This window comes from Heterocephalus glaber, unplaced genomic scaffold (assembly GCF_053883595.1).
Source record: "Heterocephalus glaber isolate CG9 unplaced genomic scaffold, H.glaber_assembly_v1.0 deba00001690, whole genome shotgun sequence".
Lineage (NCBI taxonomy): Eukaryota > Metazoa > Chordata > Mammalia > Rodentia > Bathyergidae > Heterocephalus > Heterocephalus glaber.
Genome location: NW_028258415.1, coordinates 5,390,559 through 5,412,955, shown reverse-complemented (window position 1 = coordinate 5,412,955; position 22,397 = coordinate 5,390,559).

Below are 22,397 nucleotides of genomic sequence, written 5' to 3'. Positions count from 1 at the left end.
TCTTCTCATAACTACAACAGCTTTTCTTTATTCCTATGATGTCTTTTTAAAATTTCTTTGAAAATTGCCCCATGGAGAAATGAAGTCTAGTTCTGACCCCCTCTATCCTCATACCTCTATCTTCACACCTCTCTGCTCCTCTGGAATTTTGACTGGCCTTATGACTTTCTCATAGCTGACAGCATGGGTAGTAAGGCCAAAAGCTTCCAAATGGCCTTCTGCAGTGTTGTTCTCACAATGCTTCCCCCAAATTCTGGCTACCATGTTGTGAAAAGCCCAAGCCACGTGGAGAGGACAGTTGGAAATCCTAGGGTGGACAGGTGCAACTAGGCTGTCATTCAGCCATCCCACCCCAAGAGTGTGCCATGTGTGTGAGGAAACCACCAAATCGTTCTAATCTAAGCATTCCAGTCATCCCAACCATGGCCCTACCCATTGTGAAACAGAGAAGAGCCAGCCCTACTGTGGCCTTTCTGAATTCTCGGCTCCACAGACTACATCAACATAATAGATTTTTTGTTGTTTTATGCCACTAAGTCACGGAGTGGTTTATTACATGTAACAAACAACTGGAGAAACTCCTCAGATGTATTATGTGTCTTATTTATTCATTACAGGCTAGGTAACACTGATATTTAAAAAAAAAAAGTAGTCTCTGGGTCAAAAGGAAGGCTCATGTCATCCTAGATACTCAAGCACTCAAGCTAATGAATATTACCTATCACTTGAGTAGCAAGCAAATAGATTTCTGGAGGATCTTATACCAGTCATTAAATGCACAGCCTGGAAAAGACACATCACTTAGGCTTATTGGTCAGAACTAAGCACCTGGTTCCTCCCACCTAAAAAGGTGCCAGAAGCATTAGTCCTGCTGTGAACTCAGGAAGAAGAGAGCCAGACATGTTTGATGTGTAGCACTAATAACTACTATAAGGGCTCTTTCAAAGACATTCTGTTCCTGGACTTCCCTTACATCAACCAGCTTCTGTCCTGTGTCACCTGTGTCAGCCAATCTTCCTTTTGAAGGCCAGTGGCTTTTTAATGTCACTGTTTCACTATGTGTGAACTAGATCTGCATCTTTCTACAGCCCCTCCTGCACATTATCTGTATATAAAGCAGTGGCTGTGAGGGTCTCCATGACAACCAAGACTATCTAGTGCTTTTGCTAACCCCCAATCATCGTAGGGCATATTTTCTTCTCTCCCCTGCCTCCTTTTTTGCCTTGTTTTTATCAAAGCCAAAATCAGGCTCATCTAGAAGGCTCATCATTCCTGTTTCACCTCAAATAAAAAGTGTGACCTGGACTCACATCTCTGGGCTAAAAATTACTCATATGTGGTATCAATTGAAGATATCTATAAAGAATAAAAGGAGGAATGGAAAATAACAGAAATGTAAGAAGGAAGAAAGGATTTTTTTTAAATGAGAAGATATTTTGATAGAAAGCAAAGATGGTAAATAGTGTGCTTTTGGTTTTGTTTTCTGAGGCAGGGTCTTGCAATCCTGCCTCAGCCTCCTGAGTGCTGGGAATACAGGCAAGCACCACCATCCCTGGAACAGATTCTTGACTAGGTAATATTTTGAAATTCAGAACTCTTGCATATAAAATGAAGAACTATAATCCTTCTACCTAAGAGGGTAGTTGTAAAGATAATATTAACTACCTTAATTAATTAACCAAGTAGGTATGCCTTAAAACCAAAAGTGTCATTCAATTTCAGAGTCAGAATTACATTCATTTTAAGCAAACACAAGAACTGTGGCTGCTGTTAAAGAGTCTGATGGCTTTTGCAGGTCAGTGAAAAGTTTTAGGAATTCCCAGCCCATAAAATGGCTCAACTCAGCTTTTTGACTTGTAGGTATAAGGTGGTGAATGACAGCATAATTACACCTGGCAATGTGATACTACCAATTGAGCAGATTGGGTGAAGTCTAGGCAAAGGCAAGAAGCATACTCCTCTGATGAAAGCCTTCTAACAGGACCAGTGACCTAAATACACTTCTATTCATCCACATCCTTCTCCTGAGTAGTTAGCAAAATTTGACTGAACTTATTTAGCAATTTTTTAAAACGTACTCTTTAGAATTCAAGAACTTTATTTTTTTACATTAAAAATTATTTTAATGACAGACATGGAGTAAAAATTGACAAGTTTGCTAGATAATTAACTTCTACCAAAAAACTGTTATTGTTATATATTTATTTTATTTTGCTGTGGATATAAAGTGGGGTTATAATTTTAGAATACAATGCAGAATGATTAGCTAAAGCTAAGTAACACATCTTTCATTTCAAATATTTAACATTTTTTTCTGAGGAGAACATTTGAAGCATACTCTCAGTAACACTGCTCAATAATTGTCTACAACAGTTTTTCATCTGGGATCTCCTGCTACTCTTTCATTACTCTTAATGAATCTTTTTTCCCAATTTCTAAGTGTGGCTACTTCCCTTTTGTTATTGTTTGTTTGTTTTTGTTGTTGTTGTTGTTTTTGTTTTTTGAGACAGGGTCTCACTATATACTTTGGGCTGGTCTTGAACTGACTATGTAGCCCAGCTTGGCCTCAAACTTACAGTGAACCTCCTGCATCAGCATCCTGAGTGCTAGGATTACAGGCATGCACCACCATGCCTGGCTCTCCTAGTTTCGATAATCTGTTTGCATCCATTAAAATGTCTTCAACCAGCCAAGCTTCCAGGGTGACATGCAAAAGTATACTTTGAGTCCTGGCCTCTCCCACAAGTTCTAACCTCATATTTCTACCTGCTTACTAACGACAATACTAATAACAAAAATGAGAATAGTTTTACATGAACTATTTCAATCAATCCATTCAGAAACTTGTATTTTGGTACTAAACTTTATGTCCATTTTACAGATAAAGAAACTGAGTATTATGGTTTACAGGTAGATGTCCCCTGAGAGCCTCATGTTACCACAGGCAGAGCTTTTGGAAGGTGATTGAATTATGCAGGCTAATAGCAGACGTGCTGTAGGTCCTGGTCAGAAGATGTGGATCACTGAGGGGTTTGCCTGGAGGGGTTTATCTCCTTCTCCAGCTCCTCCCTTCCTGGCCACCATGATGTGAGCAGCTTTCTTCCACCCAGGCCCTTCCACTGCGCAGCTTCCACTTGAGTCTGTCAAACATAGACTGAAACTTTGTGAGCCAAAATAAGCCTTGTCTCCTTTATATTATGGGTAGTGGGTGTTTTATTTCAGCAATGAGAAAGTGACTGAGACTTGGGAAGATTATGTAATTTACTCAAATATATAGAAGGGAAGCACTGAAGCCAGGTGTTGCTTTACTTCAGAGCCTGATGTCTTTGCCCTGTGCTTTACTTTTATTTTTCTTAAAATGCCAGCATTTCAAAATTAAGACATCTAAATCCAAAAATCTAAAACCAACATCTTGTTTTCTCTTCACTGTTTCTGTCAATGTTATTAATGTTTCATTAATCACTCAAACCTTAAGCCTTGGAACTACTATGAACTTTGTCTACCCTTCACTTTTTCTTCATGCCTATCCCAATACAATTTAGATGTCTTCCTCAAAGCACAGGTCCATCATTCTATTCTATAAACTCAAGTCCAGACTCCTTAGCATGATGTCACAAGCATTTACTTGATTTTACCACAGATTCATTTTACAATAACCCTTTGTAAGAAATCTAACTGAGTGGCACATATCCATAATCCTAGCACTGTGGGAGGCTGAGATAAGAAGATTGCAAGTTCAAGCCCATCCTGGATAATTTAGCAGCTTAGTGAGACCCTGTCTCAAGATCAAAAATGAAAAGGGGGCCAGGGGTACTGGGAATGTAGCACAAGAAAAGATAGAAGGAAAAAAAGAAATCCAACTGAGCACATTCAATCACTATTTCTTGAACAGTCTTCTGCTCTGCCTTTTTTTCATGTCACTAAATAAAAATCTAAGAATACCCCTCCTCTATTTAATGAGATCCTATCCATCAGTTAGAGGCCAAGTCAAATGCTACCTACTTCCTCCATGACCCCTGTCTTCATCTTCCAAGTAAAAAAAATGCCAGCCTCTACTCTGATCTCTTTAATTTTGTTTATACCATTGTGAATGTGTTTATCTGGTGCCAGTTTAAACTCTGCTTTTATGTAGTTTCTCATTTTCTACTCCAACACTGTAATCCAAGTAGGGTAATGACTTATTTTGTGTATCTTTGTGTTTCTCAGAGTATCTAACGATATTTTGCATCCATAATAGAACATCAACAAGTATTGTTTGTATGAAGAAGAACAAGGAACTCAGACAGAGATATCTTCAGAAAGATACCATATAAATCGTAGAAATGAATAATTTCTAAAGATTGAAATGACATTTTTACATGCTTTGTATAAACTGTACCGTATATCCCAGCATACATTAGTCATCAGCAACTATGTTCATTTATTTACCTTCCAAAAGCTGTAACTTCAACAGAAAGGAACTTTGTTTTGGAGAGCCTGTCTTAATTAAAGAGTATTTGCTGGCTGTCTTACAGTCAACACTGGAGAGAAAGAAGCACTCATTTCCAACTTTTTCTGCATTACTTAATATAACTATGCTTCATGCCAAAAGGGAAAAAAATGTCTACTTTGTGTCAAATGGTAAATTAAATTGCTTGGCTTATCACGGAGTTGAAAACTAAGCTACAAATTTCAACATAATAAAACAGCATTTGAGGCATGTGATGTTAAAAATAAATGCTTCTGGGGCTGAGGACGTAGCTTGGTGATGCCACATCTGCCTGACAGTGCAAGGTCCTGAGTTCAATCCCCAGTAATGGAAACAAAATGCTTTGGTATGTTTTCATCCAGTCCTCTATTCTAAGACATACCAACATATTCAATATAAAGCCAGAAAAACCTATATAGCAACTTGAAAACTAAAACGAAAGTATCATATATCGCTCTTTGTTGTATTATATGTCTTAAACATTTCAGGGTTTTGCTTTTTTTAAAAAAATATTTCATACAGAAATATTGTAAAGCCACTGTCTTCTTGAGAAGACCTTTTGTTGAGAATGGTGAAACAGAAGAGAAGGCAGGAGTTCATGGAAAGCCCATATATGATGCATGAATTTCACAAAGTCTCTGGACCTTTGTACCCCAAAGTGCCTCAACAACTGATCAACTCTATATTTACCCTGTGGCCACTGCCAGAAAAATTTTTATTTGATAAAATTGTAGCTAGGATCTACAATAGGTGTAATGTTTCTTAATATCACAGCTCTTTAATGATTTGAAAGCAACTACGACATCGCTCTTCCACACAAAGTGTTCTGAGATGGGGGCTTACATTAAGTCCAGCATTAAAAGATTTAATTATTTCAAGGCCAAGGATTTAGCTCAGCAGCACTGCGCCTGCCTTGCAAGTACAAGGTCCTGAGTTTGAACCCTGGTACCAAAAAAAAAAAAAAAGATTTAATGATTTCAAGACTTAGACATGATCTGGAACCTCAAGACTTAATTCTAGGAGTTTCATCTGAATTTCTGCATCCTCTTCCTCTGCTATGGAGCACAATCACGTGCTTCTCCCTGTTCCATCTGGGCAAATCTACAGTGGTATCCACATAGGATACATCCCCAGACCCCCAGGAGACACCTAAAGCTTCAGACAGTACTGTACCCTTTATATACGATTTTATTCCTGTGAATACAGCTCTATGCTGAAGTCTAATAGATTGGACACAGTAAGTGAATAACAATAACTAATAATAAAGTGGAATGATTATAATAGTTACATGGATATGTTCTCTTTCACAAAATATCTTTTTGTGTTGCCTTTACCCTTACTCTTACATCAGTGTAAAATGATAATGCCATAGTTGATGATAGATAAGTGAAACCTCAGAAAGCAAAACCACAGATAAGGGGGCTACTGTACTATGATCTGCTTCTGACATGAAAACCACTAGAATGCCCTGTATTTGAACTCCAGACATTTGTTAAGCTCCACTAATGTGACTATGGATCCCATTGTCTGACTCTCTTGACCTTTCACTCCTGTGAACTGGTTCATCTTTGATTACTTACTTTGAACCACATCCTGTTCTTTCTGTACCAGATATTTACTGATAGCAGGACTGGACATCAAAGCATTAATTAGTAATTTTATGAGCATTTTCTCTCCCCTGCTTTCTCGGTAGTACTCTGTGAGTACTTTCTTAACTTATAATGATCAACCAAAGACTCAAAAATAATGAAGGTAGCCATTGTTTGAGACAGAAAGATTTGAAACCCAGTTTGAAGACCGAATTTTCTTTTCCTGGGAACAAGATGATTCAAAAGCTGAGGAAGGGAAGAGACTTGATGAAGAAGGTAGAGAAGCAATGCACACTAGGGCAAAGAGGTGGGGAAATATAAGCCTTCAAAGTGTGCACGGGGTCTGGTCTGAAAGGTAGTGGGATGGGCTGGGTCAGGAATGGGTATAAGAAAACTCTTCCATCAAGAGGATGCAAACCTACTGCCTACCTATAAGGGTTGCTACCAGCCACCCATATCCCGGGTGCTAGAAAGTCCATCAATGTATCTTTCCTGTGTTGTATTTAAATAATTGTGATTTTTAACATTTGTTTATAATTATGTAATTAGTATGTTCCTCTCTCAACTTCAGACTGCAGTTCTATGAGAATCATGCCCCCTTGCCCTTACTGTGTTCAGGTATCTTGAACTGCGTTCAGCATGTGGTAGGCATGCAGTAAGTGTCTGATAAATGAATGAAGGGTTAAAAATAAATTATTCTAATGCAGAATTTGGATTTGAAACAAAATATAGGTAACCAGTTATATTTGAATGCTTAAATTAACTATCAGGAACATTGTTATATAATTTATCACAACAGTGTTGGGTTGTCTGCAACTAGGTATTTCATTGTATTCATAATCCTTCATTAAATAACCTGCCTAGATAGTGTAAAAAAATAAATTTGAAGTTGATAGAAACATTCCAATCACCTGGAGGCCACAAGGAGAGGGGTCAGTAAAAGAGAGCTACATCATTGGATTCCTGGCAAGAATAACTGCACACATGGTGTCCAAACAGGGACAATTCCAAATTTGCATGAGCCAAATGTTACATAATAAGCTAGGGTCATCCACCCTGGGCTGTTCCTGATCATCACTCTTCATTCTGCTCCAAAGCTCATTTTTGGACTATTTCAAGAATTTTTCATCTTTTTTTTTTGCATTCAGTTTAAATACTCAAAATAATAGGATACAGACAATCTCAAAGTTGATTTCACTCCAATTTTTGTTATTTGAATCATTTAATCAAGTGATTATGTGTAAATTGTTTCTTTGAATGAGATTAATTTTAAAAGGAGTTGATTAGTATATGAACCCATTATAGGGAAACCAAGTGTGACTCTTTGATCTTGAAACCTACCAAAGGAGAGCTTTACACTTCTGTTTGACAAAGGGCTCAAAGCTAGCCTTAATCTCTGAGAATCTCAGAATTAGCAGGGAGGGGAAAAGACTTGAAAGTATTTACTTTGTTCTCCTCATATAGCTTTGAGTGCCATTGTTACATTAGCTAAACAACCAGATTTCCATAATTTCCTCTTTAGTGATTGTTGTTTTGTTTTGTTTCTTTCTGCTTAGGTTTGAGATGGAAAAGAAATAAATGAGAATATTGAACTTTCCTCCCTCCATCCTAGTGCTAAGTACCTTTGCCTCAACCTTCTCCATATTCATTCTACTCAAAGCAACACTGTAATTTGGGTAGAGAAAGGATAAGGAAGGAGCAAGCAGGAGTTACGGGATGCAGTGACTGGGTCTCCTGAGAGTCTGCAGTCTCTTCAGAGAGGAGACAGGGGACAGCTGCAAGTTTCCTCCAGCCCCTCTGCTGCCCTCCACTGAAGGTGGCTACCTCTTGAACATGATTGTTCCTCAGAATCCAGTCACAGATTCTCTACCTCCATGGACACCCACTTCCATGCTGTGATTTGAAACCATGGATTTAATTTCTACTTACTTCTTTTGTAGTTGACTTAATTTTAAAATGATGAAGGAAAACACTTTCTCTCAACTTAATATTATCAAATAATATTGATAATTTACTTGTAATTTTTCCATTTTTTTCATTTTCAAAAGGCTCAGAAAAGTTCAAGTTTGGTGTGCCTACCTGAAACATGGTTAAGCCACCATCAGATGTAAATGTTTGCAGTCAAGTATCATTTACTTAAGTACATAAGTATAACTGACTTCATTTTAGACATTTAGCTTTCTTGGTATTCATTTAGGCCTAAAGACATAAAGCTTTTATTTAAACACTCTTTACTCTTTTAAAATCAATAAAGTCTTCACCAAGATTATAAAGTACTGATGGATACTACAACATTTTCCATTAATGTTTATTTTTTTATTTAAACATGGTACATACCAATTAGGGCAAATACTCTATATGTGTGGATAATTGTATATAATATAGAGATTATATGGTATACATAGATATAAGTATATATAATATTTATATCTAAATATGTATCATAACAGTATGGACATTGTTTTACATAGAATAATGTATAATTTTAGTATAATGAATAAATTATATAGTATTGATGTATTATATAGTACACACACACACACACACACACATATACAAATATACACACAAATGTTTCATGATCATAATAGTATGGCCATTGATTGTTTTCCTCTACAGTATCACAATCTCAGTTTTCCTTTGGGATTCACCCTACCTCTTAGCTTTCTGTCCACATTGTGTGGTAAGGTCTCATCAGTAGGCCCATGATGGAACAAATAACTCAAGCATAAACCCATCTGAGCAACACAATCCTCTTGAAACAGGGATTCCAACAGAGATGGTCTCATGAGCTAAACCAGTCCAATTAGAGAGACTTTTAGCATTTTTGCTGAGACTGCAGGACAAAGATTTTCACTATTCTGTAAAGTACAGACTTTTGAACCATTGTACCACAACATAGAAATAAAGAAGGAAGCTAAAAGAATTGAAAGATGAGGAAATTGCTACATGAAGATGCTGCGTAAGTCTTCAAGTCAGTTGTTCTTGAATCCATGTTCGCTTATGAATTTTGCAAGGACTATATTTCTGTGATTTACAACACCAGAATATTAACCAAATTTCTATTTCAAGGAATATTAACCATTATTTCTACCACATTAAGCATCAAGAGGTCATTGTGGAGAATTTGGCATATTTCTTCCATCTTTTCTTCTAATTATTATATAATTTTAAATGAGGAATTTTTCATAATGAAAGGTATATTATTAAGTATAATTCTATAAATATAATGATCAGTGTGTTCTAACCATCCTTAGTTAGGTATTCTTTCTTCACCCGAAGTGATAATTTCTGTATCCTCATGATATTTCCCTAAATACTCTCTTCTAAAAATGAGAGTCTAAAGAAATAAAGCACTTTTATTATGAATAGGGACATTACAGTACTATACCTACCAGAAAAGTTGGGTATTTTCTCTCACTGACAACAGCTTTATTTAGAAATTCCTCATCTACAGGTGATAAAGAATAAATCTTACCAAGATGGACATATGCATCTTATTGAGATATACATATCTTTGGTGGCAGTGCTGGAGATTTAACCCGGGCCTTCACACAAGCACACTGAGCTACATCTCCAGGCCAAAGTGCATATTTGTGGCAGCATTAATATCCATCAAAATCCAACAGATTGTATTCCACTGAAGTGATAAAATCATTAAGAAAAATCTGTCGCCTATATTAACAAATAATTCATTGGTTAATTAATCAAACTGCTCAGAACATTTTTAACTTATCAGTTTAACTTCCAGCTCATTACAATAATCAGTATTATTATTCTCACTGCTTTCAGTAGTTCAACCCTAAAAGCACAAACATTTTGGCCTGTAATTCCCATCTTCTCTCTCCAGTATGTCTGAGAACATTTTAGCGATATGTCACCAGCCAATGTGTCTTTTTTCTTCTACTCTCAGGATGGTAACTTTAATTAGGCAATTTCTCCTCCTACTTTCATCTGCTCTCTGTACAGTAATATTTTACTTGAAATTTTATCAGCACTCCTACTTAGTCCATTAAAAAGTAAGCAGACTTTCTGACTCAAGTTTTTGGTTCCTCCTTTGTTTTTCCAGTTCCCTTATTGTATATAACACCTACAGTAATTGCTGTTGCTTCAAAAAAATCTGCAAGTTCTTTTCTGAATGTTATTAAGACATGCAGAAAGAAGGAGTTCACAAAATAGAGATATTACATTTATTTACATTCCAGTATTCTCAGAGGGGGAAAATGTGGGAAGCCTTTCACCCTGGTGTCTCATTAATTCTGACAACATTCCTAGGGACAGAGAAGTGTCTAGAGCCATTATTCTTATTATAGTGGAGAAAACACTGAAAACCTCAGAGAAATTAGATGTCTTGTTGAAGGTGACATACAGTTATTAGGAGCCTAGAGGAGAAAAAATACATGTACACAAGCCTAAGGTTTCTGAGTCCCAGGGAATTCAGACTTTCTAACTCTCCTTGTAAGTATTGGTTTGCAAAGTCAGCTTTACTTTTATTTGCTGCAGGCAGTTAATTCAATGATCCAAAAAATGTGGGGTAACTCAAACCCAAGAAAATCCCAGACAAGCCCAAATCAACCTTTGTATGTCCAGACTTACTAATAAGAAGAATCATACTTTTAAGCAAACATTCAAGCACAAAGTCTAAAAGGTGAACAGAATGGCAATGACTAAGGAGTGAATTGCTATGAATTTCACCTAGTCTTGGTGTGTGTTCATTCAGGGGCTAGAAACCTAAGCATTACCTTTTCTCAGACTCCTTTGTATTTGGGGATTTGAGTGCAAAATAGGTGTGACCATAAGATGTACGCACACTAAGTTTGGAAGGCAGAAGTGAAGAGGGTGCCATCTCCAGGTTTCACAGTTTGCCACTGCTATCAAACATACTTAGCAAAATTTAGCATGCCAAATGTGGAGAGGTAATGCCAACTGTTACAGTCCAGCTCTGCACTAAGGTGCCCAGGAGCTTATCCTGACAATGGTAATAGTTGTCACTTGCCGGCAGCTAAATGTTCTTTCCTGCTTATGGAGTATGAAGGATGCAATTGAGAACAGACAGCATGGATTTAAGAAATGTATGGAATTAGAATAGAATTATATTCTACCTTTGCCCTTTATTCACTGTCTAATAATTTGCAACTTAAATACATGGAGGCAGGTTAGTTAGGAGCTCTGTAAATAAGAATAATACTATTTACTTTGAAAGATTATCATGAGCATTAGAGTGAATCTACATTGACACATCAAGCACAGTACCTTGCATCAGATACCCACCCCTTCAAGGGAGGTTTGTACCCATGAGGGGGCAAACAATGCCTGTTTGTCTCATTCCCAATATGTGATAGGTGCTCGGGAATAACGCTATGAACTTAGGTGAAGTTTAGGGCTAACTCTGGCCAAACACTTAAGCATGACCTGTTTCCTTCCCTATGAATGAACAATCTCATCAATTATAGATCAGTTGGAGAGAGATCATGTTCAAATATGGCTCTCTGGAATTTTCCCACCTTGCAACTGCATTTTATATAAAAATAATAGGATAGCTTAGAATCTGGCAGATGCTTCAATAGGGGCCACTACATTGTTTTTTTTGCTGGTAAATGCAAGGTTCTCAATGACTGTATACATCATATTCATCATCACTACCATAATCATCATCAGTAGAGTACATCTTCCCTTTCTTTGAATATTGTTTTCTCCCACCCAGTGCTCTAACTTTCTGTTAGCTATATGAAGAGTTTTCTTTACCCTTTAAAATTACAAGTTATTCATCTGTCAATCTTCAGCCAGGCTTTAAGTCTTAGAGTTTATTTTTACCAAGTATGTCCCACACTAGTTAGTCAAGAATACAAATATGTGGGGTTTTTTCACAAAGAACAACAAAATAACTTGGAACATATTAGGAAAATGATGAATATATTATAGAATTGTAGGGTCCCTCAAAGAACAAGAGGAAAAAATGTAACCCAAAGAGTAGGACTGGAGCTTGTGAATGTAAAACCATCAGGAACCATGACAGTAATACTCTTTTCTGTGTTTCACTCTTGTCTCTGGGAAGACTGGACTCCTGAAGTCCCCAAATTGTACGGTAGACTTTGGTTTCCAACAGTTCTAAGTTTTCATGTGCTGTGCCTTCAGGCACATAGAAACTGAATCTCTGTTTAGTTTCCAGTTCCAAACTCCTAGATAGAAAACTCTAATTGGGTACACACATTGAACTGTGAAACTCTACAAAGCAACAATGGTGTATATTTGATCATTGCACCATGCACAAAGCAGATATTCAATACATTTTTATTGCAGAGTAACTGTAGCCAGAGAAATGTGGTTATATACAAATATGGCTGCCAGAAATCTACCCTAGTGGTTTGAGTCTGGAATGCAGTTAGAATGCTTTGATGAGCTTGCCTGATCCTCCAAAATGTATGTAGTAAATCTACTCCATAATTTGGCTCCTGTTTCCTTTCCAACTTCCAACCACTCTCTTCCTCACTCTCCACAATCCAGCCACTGTCTGTCCCCTTTCAGCAACCACTCTCTTCCCAGGGAGCCTTTCTAGTTTCAATCTGGCCTGGAATTCACTATGGCCTTCTATGCATTGACTGCTTTTATCTTTTAATTGTAAGGTAAAATGTCATGTGGCAAGATAAAGGAGGATGCCTGTGATATTTCCATCTGTGTGTTTCCTTCATAGGTAGCATTTGGCATGATCTATAAATATCCTATGTATTAATTTGCTTTTTATTTTTACTCTCTCTTGTGTGATTCATGCATAACCTCAAGAATGGTAGGGATCTTGTCAGTCCTGCATACATTTGTTGAAGAGTTGGGCAAGACAACTGGCTCTTTTCACAGCTGACCACTCTTGAGTTATCGCAGAAAGAATGATGGTAAAGAATGCGAATAAAACCTGAATACCTGAACTTAGATCTGCCACTTGTGACAAGAGTTTAAAAGTCAGTAACTTTCCATTTCCTCATTACAACATAGCACAATGCTGTGTATGTTACCTAATTTTCCATAGGATAATTTAAGGATTGCATAAATTTTACATGAAATCATTTTGTGATTGAAAAGTGGAATACTAATGTTATTAATAGTATAGTATAGTAATTACTCAGTTAAAATCATTAGTAATAGCTATTCATATCTGCTTGTATAGTATTAGCCCTAAAACTATTTTAAGCTGATAGAGCTATAAATTATGCAATTTCCATAAAAATAATATTTTTCATTTTTCCAAAAAATTTTTAGAAGAGTCATAACACATATCTTTTTTTTTTTTTTTTTTGTTACCAGGGCTCGAACTTGGGTCCTTGCGCTTTCAAGGCAGGCGACAGAACCACTGAGCTAAATCCCCGGCCCAAGAGTCATAACACGTAAAAGCTATGAGAGGCCTGAAGATTTAGCTCAGTGGTTTTGTCACTTGGTGTGCAAGCGCAAGGACCCGAGTTTGAGCCCCAGAACCAAAACAAAACAAAACAAAAAGCTTTGGGATTTCCTGATGATTTAATAGAAAAGATTCTTTCCAATGGTCCTATCAAGGGTGCAGTATATTGACACACATTGATATTTTTTATTTCCATTTTCATTAATGCTCTCCCCTTCTATTTTCACTCTTATTTATCTCTTCCATTGCAATTACAAATTGGGCTTATTTTCCTTGTCTGGCTTACTTTAGCACCTTATTTGTCTTCCCTTGGACCTTATCCCCTATTGTTGGGGGAATTACAGAGAATCTGAGGAGGTAGGAGAGGGTGTATTCAAAGTAGCCATTAGGAGACATGGGCTAATTGTGCTGATGGACTTTGGGAAAGAAAGGCAGCAGAGCAAGACTGTTCTTGTTACTGGTGCTGGGTTGTTCTGGCCTCAGGAAAAGAGAGGATAATAGGTCAGTGGCAAAACAGAAGAAAAGAAAGTGATATTAACTAGAAAAAGAAATGGGCCATGCAAACCAAACAGCAATCAATAATATTTATTCTGGAAATCTAAAAGAAGAGTATCTACTATGGCTTCTAACAAATTGAGGGGAAAAAGCACTAAAAATAAATGAAGACTCTGTGTTTCCTATATATTATACATATACAATGATGATAATACAACAACTATATACTTTATGCCAACCCTGCACTGACTGTTCTATAAATATTATTACCTCATTTAATCCTATAACAACTCTATTATTAGCTCATTTAATCCCCTGTGACTATTATTATTATATCCGTTTTGCAGATTAGAACCCCGATGCCCACAGACACTAGATAACTTGCCTAAGTTTTCATTGTTCCCATGTAACAGACTGACTTCTAAGACCATGCTCTTATCCATTATCCCATAGTTTCTCTCCACATCAAAATTTGCCTAAAAGACATCATAATTTCCATATTTAATTCACAGAATATACTAAACATGATATTTTTATTTCACTATTTTAGAGTAATCATATTTTATGCATATTTGAAAGAAAAGACAAAAGAAGGGAACATTTCTGTCCAATACACTATTTCTAGTCCTAAATGACCAAGATGGATAGAACTATTTCCAGCAATGAGGATACTGATAAGCAAAATCCCCTGAATTTTTTCTGGTATCATTTTATATACATAGTTTACCTCATCTACTAAACAGCCTTATCTTTGTGGATAATAGTTAAAATACAGAGACAAGTTCCAAATAAATTTGTAGGTTGTATGTACTTGCTTGGATGAGTGAATTAATCTCTCTAACCTCATGCTCCTGATGTGTGAATGGAGATGAGTGAGCACTGAGCTATTATAAAAAATTAAATTTCTATCTCCTTAACCTTTCGTTGTGTTTCTTTCACAGAAAATACTTTATAAATATTATCCATGTGTTTGTTGTTGTTGCTCTCAATAAACTACTGACAATTATTTGAATCTTCCTGAGTGAAACACAGACCAGACCTTCCCTGATGTGTTTTTTCTTAGTCAACAATTTTGTTGGACTTAGCAGGTGTTATGAATAGGAAATGAAGAGCAAAAAAGAAAAAAATCAGACCTTGATTTTGGCCATATTAAGATTTGAAATACAAATATTTTTCATAATCTACTATCACATCATTTCTTATATAAAAAGGACACAAGTATTTAATCATTTAATTTTGATTGCTATTGCCACACCTGTACTTTAGGTAGGGTACAGCTTTTTCTGTAATTTGCACAGTGAGAAGTTAATGAAATATTTAGAATATTTATTCTTCCATTATTTAAATTTCATCAGCTTTGTGATCAAAATCATGCAAATACTAAACATTTCATAAGCCAAGGATGGCAGAAGGCCTTGCCATCCATTCTTATCTGGACAACTGTACTCTATGCACTGAACCCTCATAAAAGAACATTTACATTTTTTGCAGCCAAATAAGTTAAAATTCTGTGCACACTCATATAGAAAATATGATGTGCCAATTCTTTTTCCATAAAATGTGATATAAAATCAATTAGCTAAGAATCTATATGCAAATATGACTAGGGACCTAACAAAGTAGAAATGGAGAAAGACTACAGGCAGGTGGAGAAAGAAGCCTCTCCAAAGAAAGACATTGAATTCAGCACAGTCAGATATTTATGTGTAATTTTAGCATCCATTAATGTTAAGGTGACAGTGATTTAAGTTTCAGTCTAAGTCTTCTCTTGGCTTATAGGTGGCAGCCATGTCCCTGTGTACCCACAGGACATCTTTGAGTGCACACAGACAGAGAAAGGGAGACTGAGATATCTGGTGTTTCTTCTTAAAAGGTTGCTAACCTCATCCCATAAAAGTCCCACTCTCGTGACCTCATCTGACCCTAATCATTCTCAAAGGCCCACTCTCTAATAACATTGCATCAGGGGTTAGGATTTCAGCATATTATTTCTGGGGAACACCAATTTCAGTTCATAACACATATGTTGATAACATCTTCTGTTCTACATGCCTTACCTCACTTAATCTTCACAATGATCCAATGACACAGATTCCATCATAAGTTTATTTTCCTTCCCAGAAATAAAGAAACTATGATCTTTGAGCTGAAATTTCTAACATAAATTCACACAGCCAGAAAATAAGCATTTTTAGTTCTTCACAAAGTCTTTTGTTTTGTTTGTTTTCCCTTTTACTTTTGTCTTATTTAGTTGGTTGGTTGGTTATAGTTGGTTGATTGGTTGAGGGGTGGGTGAGTAGGTAATGAGTGGATTGGCTATTTTTTCATCAAGTGCTTTAAGTGCTAGGGTCATGTGCATTTTGAATTTTCCTTTCCTTGACAAGAATGAGTATCCAGAAAGGATCCGCTTTTCTTCGTATGCAAAGTGAAAGTATTGGAATGTAATATTCATGTTTTTCTCTTCTTTTCACATGTCTGGGTTTTTAAAAATTGAATGGAAATTGCAGCAACATATTGAGCATGATAAGAAAACGATGTAGATATCTATGGATCAAAAGAACTAACTTTCCAAAACATGCTAATAATAGAAGTGAAGTTAATACTGCTATGTGCCTTAATCCCTAATTTAATTTGCTCTACAAATTTAGTATTACATTCAGTAGATACATAAATATTGAGTTTATACATTGTCAGGTTTGTTAGTTTGGGATGAGAGAACTTGTCTGTTGTACTTCTTTGTGTTTATTTAAAAGTATTTCCTGGAAGAATACAAAGAAAATGATAGAAAGCTAGAAAACATTAAGGAAAAGCAGTAATTCAAAGCACATCCTGCCACAACTCACAACTAGTCAATGCTACCTGAGATCCTTGGAGTTCATCTCTTGCTTCTTTTTGAGAATATTAATGTGCTGTCTTAATTCTGCTCAATTTTGCCATGCCTCCTTGCATAGTTGAGCACATATTCATTCTTTATTGACAGAAATATTTAAGCATTGAAAATCAGTAAGACTTGGAATGAGATGTGCTGTCTATTGGAGAAGCTTAGTGAATTCTGTGAGAACTGAGTGTTTCTCAGGCTTCAGTCAGTCTCTTTGTGCCAAGAGGAAGAAAATCAATGATTAGATGTTGTAACTTTCCACTTGAGAGGGTGCAACCTGTGTTTTTATTATGTGTTTTATTAATTTTTTTTTTTTTGGTACCAGGGATTGAACTTGGGACCTTGCGCTTGTGAGGCAGGTGCTGGAACCACTGGGCTAAATCCCCAGCCCAAAGCTAACAGAGGACTTTTTTTTTTTCCTCAGTACCGGGGATCGAACTCGGTTCCTTGCACTTGCGCAGCAGGCAGCGAAACTACTGAGCTAAATCCCCGGCCCTCATGTTTTATTAATTCTTAAATGCTGACAAATTGTCCGCATCAAAAAGACTGGCTCAGTTTAATTTACAAATGTACCTAGCAGACAGGTTCTAATGTTCTAAAGCAGCTTTCCGAGCAGTTTGTTAAATATCAGATAGGAAGGTTTATCCTTATGGAATCAACTTTGTCCTTATATTCCCTCTCTTGAATAGTAATTTTTTCATTACTTAAACAGAACATGTAACCAGCAGGAGGTCTGCAGATTGTTCCTGAAAAACTACCAACATTTGTACATATTTCTTGCTTCGTTAGGATAAAAGAAAACAACATTTTTTGCAAGTAACAGGGACATAATCTTTCCCTCAAAGGGAGTGTTGATCCCTTTCTAAAAAGTTCTCATGAAGATTCATCACCTTCATTCATTTTCTATGTTAAACTTTATTCTTGCTAGGTTTTCTCCAAAAATGTCACAGGAAACTAGAGAACAGAAAGTTGGGAAAGTGGAGCTCAGGGAAAGTGTCATCATCAAGATCAATCATCATCTGCTGTACGATGATTCCCTAAATCATACTGACTTTTCAGGACAGCACAATGCTACCCTAATCATCTGAAACCACACAAAGGGTTATGTTTGAGATGTTCCCTAGTAGGTACTGTGGAGTTTTTGTTTTTCTTCTCAGTACTTCTCAGTACTGGAGATTGAACCCAAGACCTACAGCACTAAAGCTACATCAGCAGCATTTTTTTTTTTTTTTAGTTTTAGGAAGTTGGCTAGGCTAGGCTCAAATTTTAAATCCTCCTGCTTCACCTTCCTGGAGTTCTGAGACTGCAGGTGCACCACCACACTCAGCTGTATTTTTAGAGGATTTTGATAGCTTTGTCATCTTATATCCAAAGGAAGTACAAGGGAAATTATAATGAATTAATTCTACAGAGACATTTTTAGATTTTTATATGATAGAATTGGTAGAGTAAAAATGCATTTAAGGAGAACTCCTGATTATATAATGCTAAATACTCTGCCAGCTATCTCCCTCAAAGTGCATTTTTCTAACACATTTGTTTCAAAACACTTTCTACACAATAAGCATTCATTGCAACCAATGTGGGGATGACTCCAAGGTTTAGGTATGATTTAATCATTCCAGGATTCCTTCCAAAGTACTAATTTGACTCACAAAATCATTTTATTTTAAGCAGCTTTCAAAGAATAAAAGTTTGATTCTTGTTTTTTTTCTAGCAGCTAACATGTTAAAAATGTGTTTGAAACATGACAATTTGATATTTTAACCTCTTAGATTTTCTCTTCTTGTAAGTTTCTTAATTCAGAGTATAAATAACAACATGGTAAAGGAGTATATTAAAAGATTGGGCAAGGCAAAACAACCATCCTGTGTGAGCAGAAGATAAAGAATTAAATGATAGTTTTTCCTTTGCTAATAAATGGTGCTGTTTAATCTTCACCTTTCACTTTTAAAATGCACCAAGTTAAATGGCTTGGTTACTTACATTAAGAAAAATGCCTGTTTATAAAGATAAGAAAATGTCTTTGGTTGGCAAAATGTTAGTTGTTCTCCAAATTATTCCTAAGAAAGCAATGAGCAAATGGAAATTTGCATTACTAAAGTGAGAGTTTTAAAAAAAACCAGTGGGAAGTGGAAGGGAAAGAAACCCTGATCCTCAGTATTTGGTAACTTAAAATTTCAGATATAGGAACTCTTCAATAATTCCTTCAAAGTTACCATCCAGCATGCATAGCATACATCATTCAGCACTGAAACACAGTGTTTCTCTTAAAACTAGGATTCATCTTCAGATTCAGCATGTAATGACACACAAGAAAATAAATGATGAAGAATGAACCTCTCTCTCATTTGTAACAGAGGAGTAATTCCAGAAGACACCTGACAATCAATAAACTCAGTATATTATAAATTTTCACATAAATCATTCCTTAAATACTAAAGTAAAGTAAAAAATACCTAGCTACATTTTATAGCACAGTGTGCAAATTATACTAAACATTTGCAAAAAGAGTCTGTGGGTCAGGAACTTCTATTAATAACCAGATAATCACTACTAATGAGGTGATTATTCAGTGCCATTATAATTGGAACTGGGGTAATTTGGATTTTATGCTTACCATTTCTCAACATCATGAAAAGGTTTTTTTGTTATTCATTATCCCAAAGATAGAAAAGGCCTTTTCTCCTCTATTTCTTCTCTAAAAAACTAGAGCATAATAATTTTGTCAAAAAAATTAAATGGGATAACTTAGAATTTATTTTAAGGCTTAGTATCTATAATAAAAATATCTAATAGTAGCAATTCAGATATTATGGAGTTCAGGTTCATATAAAAATTTATTATGAGGAAGTTTTAAGTTTTTTCCCTTAAATTTGCTCACCTTAAATTTTTGTGTTTTTGTTTGATTTGTTTTTAAATTTTTTATGGTTTTTTTGTTTGTTTTTGATGATTGAAAAAAATATGTATTCCCTGGAACATTACTCTGCTTGCAGAACTACTTCTCTCTTCAAAAGAGCAACTCTGGAGGGCATTGGGAATTGCAGCTGCAAATTTCAAATGGCAGATGAGATACTTCCGTGCCTGCCCAAGATTATGCCTGATTTGGAACTGGCCAAGCTCTGCACAGGTGACAGCACAGCGCCCATCCCTGGAGGGCACATGGCCAGCCTGGTGTCCTGGTGTTGTGATGTTTCAACTCTGGCCAAGCCTGCCCCAGGGCCTGAAAAGTAGGGCTGCCCCAGCTCTCCTCCTGTGTCCGCCTTGAGGCAGAAGCCTTTCTTCCTTCATACTAAGAATTTTTTGTATTTCCCTTTTCAAGTGCACCACAGGAGGGAAATATTGCCATAGCTGGCAGCTTCAAGTATGAGAAAGGAATTTTTTACTTTTTGAACTGGAGTTATTTAGGTCATCTTTAAATCATATAAGAGAAGCTAGCATTTTGGTGATGCTATGGAGAGATGTTTTTCAAAAATGCAGCTACCCTAAAAAAAAACAGGGTAGAGGAGGAAAATTTTATCTCTACCTTTAAGGTTTTTGGCTGAACCTGAGAATTAAATTGACATAAGATAGATTAAAGGAGAGAGGACACAACTTCATTCACTCTAGATTTTAGATAACACAGAAGTCCTCATAAGGAGCTAAAGACCCAAAGAAGCAATCAGAATTGAATGAATAAATACTGTCTTAGTTACTTTTTTTTATTGCTGGAAAAAAAATACCTAACAGTCACAAGTTAAAGGAGGAAAAGTTTATTTAGCTGACAGTTTGTAGAGGTTTAAGTCCATAGTCAGCAGGCTCCAATGCAGGGTGGCATGCAGAGGGACATCACAGAGAAGAAGCAGTTCATGTATGGCAGACAGAAGGCAGAGAAGCAGCAAGCAGCAGCAAAAAGCCTACCTTTTCCTTTTATAATAACAAGCTACAAGCCTACTGATTGGTGCCACCTACACTCAGAGTGGGGCTTCCACTATCTACATCCTTAATTCCAGTATCACATCCTTAATCCACATTCACATACACTAAATCCAACCACCTGTTAAAGGGCCCACTGATGACCACATGAGGCTTTGGGGGGACACCTAGATACAACCAACATGTACATATTGAATTGTATAAAGAGTTGTAAATCATAAAAACATGACCAGACAAAGGGGCTTAGGGTAACACAGACAATGGTAAAAAAGTAATCAGAAAGATGAGGTTAGTTTAACAAGGTTTGTTTGTACTGATTTTTCTCAGCCTCAACTCCCCATTCCTGGGGATAAGAATGTTACTTTTTTCCTAGTACAGGAAGGATGTTTTCCATATGGGAGTTTTATCTCTTAGTTTCAGGAAAAAAGGGGGAAGTCAGAGCCCCTTCTTGCTTGCACTTGCTGCTTTTTTTTAGGTGCTTTTAGCCCAAAGTGCCAAAGTAGCATATTTTGGAGTAGATTTTCTGCCTCCTTTAAACAGCTTTTTTCATTTTATTACACTAGATTTCACAATTAAATGGATTCGAGAAGCACATATATATGTGATGGATGGTAAAATTATAAAAATAAGTAATATATTCCATTTAGACCATCACTTAAATTGGCCTTCAGTTTAAGAAATGATTCAGCTATATGCAATTCATTTACTTTTTAAGTGATATTCTTTAAATTCTGAACACTTTATGCTTCAAAATAAATCCTATTGAAAAAGACAAGACAGGCCGGGGATTTAGGTCAGTGGTTCCTCCACCTGCCTCACAAGCTCAAGGACCTGAGCTCGATCCCCAGTACCAAAAAAAGAGAAAAAAGACAAGACATTAAAGACAGTTTATTTTTTCTTAGAAATGTATGCAGGGCCAGGGATTTAGCTCAGTGGTTCCTCCGCCTGCCCCTCAAACACAAGGACCCCAGTTTGATCCCCGGTACCATAAAAAAAAAATAAAGAAAGAAATGTATGCATACACATCCAATTTCTTAAATGATGAATTGAAATAAATGTGGAAACTATGATCAGTAATGGTACATCTATAGCATAGCATAGAATGATTACAGTAAAAAATAATTTTTATTGGGGCCAGGGATTTACCTCAGTGGTTTCACTGCCTGCCTTGCAAGCGCAAGGACCCGAGTTTGATCCCTGGTACCAAAACAAAACAAAACAAAACAAAATAAAAAATAATAATTTTTATCTAAATTCTAAAACATATGCAGTCTTGGGATTGAAATTTGCATCTGGAGGTCACAGGTATTCTGCAATTATCAATTTTTAGCATCCTTGTTTCTTTAGCTTTGGGTAAACCATGAACATCTTTGAGCCCTGCTGCAAGACAGTAGTAGACACATTAAGGTGGAGGTGTACTGTTAACCGGATTGGCTTTGGAATCTGTCCAGGGATTGGTGGAGTACACTAGTGGGTGTGTCTTTATGAGTTATTGAGGTATGATTTTGGGTACTGTGTTAGTGTCATGGAGCCTTTCTCTCTGGCATTGCTCCCTGTTCACCATGAACTAAGCATCCTTTTCCCGACCAATCCCTTCCACCATACCATTCTGCCCTGCAACCAGTCAACTGTGGATTAAACCTCTCCTCCTTTTAAGTTTCAAAT